The sequence below is a fragment of the Primulina tabacum genome, chromosome 12, assembly GCF_025594145.1.
Source record: "Primulina tabacum isolate GXHZ01 chromosome 12, ASM2559414v2, whole genome shotgun sequence".
Taxonomy (NCBI): Eukaryota; Viridiplantae; Streptophyta; class Magnoliopsida; order Lamiales; family Gesneriaceae; genus Primulina; species Primulina tabacum.
Genome location: NC_134561.1, coordinates 18373108 through 18373906, shown reverse-complemented (window position 1 = coordinate 18373906; position 799 = coordinate 18373108). Strand labels below are relative to the sequence as shown.

At 28.7% G+C, this 799-nt stretch overlaps 1 non-coding gene across 1 annotated transcript; it reads left to right on the top strand.

The window, feature by feature from the left end:
* Window positions 1-111, top strand: LOC142521537 (small nucleolar RNA R71). The gene has a single exon (XR_012814245.1). It is a non-coding gene; the product is annotated as a small nucleolar RNA R71 (small nucleolar RNA).
* Window positions 112-799: the final 688 nt, after the last annotated feature.

Below are 799 nucleotides of genomic sequence, written 5' to 3'. Positions count from 1 at the left end.
AAACCATGATGTGGGCATGTATTAGGTAATTCTTTGTATCTATCCCAACATTGATAAAACGTTTCTCCTTGTTTTTGAGAAAAAGTTGTAATTTGTCTTTTAAAAGAGTTTGTTCTATGGGAAATGAAAAATTTTTGAGAAATTGTTGTTGCATTTCTTCCCATGATCTTATTGAACTTGATCTTAAATTTTGTAGTCATGTTTTAGCTTTATCTTTTAAAGAAAAAGGGAAAAGCTTTAATCGAACTATATCCATGCTACAATTTTGATCATTATAAGTGTTACAAACTTCGTCAAATTCTCTTAGATGCAAATATGGATTTTCAGAATCTAAGCCATGAAAATTTGGTAAAAGTTGAATAATTTGAGGTTTGAAGTTGAAATTAGATCCATCAGGAGGAAAAACTAAACAAGATGGGGCACTAGTGCTAATAGGGTTCATATGGTGCCTAAGTGTTCTTAATTGATCATGTTCTTGATTATTATTATTATTATTATTATTATCATTATCTTGATTATTTGAATTATCATCCATGTTTAAATTATTTTCAGATACTCGAATAAGTCTACCACTTTTTTTTAGACTCCAAATACTCATACAAAAAAAACAACACAATACTTATAAATAAAACATAATTAACAAATATAAACTTAATTTATACCTCCCCGGCAACGGCGCCAAAAACTTGCTACTACTTAAATAATAATTCGCCCAAGTGTGGGTTGTCTGGAAGTAATATATTTCGTAAGTAAGAGATCGATCCTCAGAGAGGTTATTTTGAATTTAAATTTATTAATT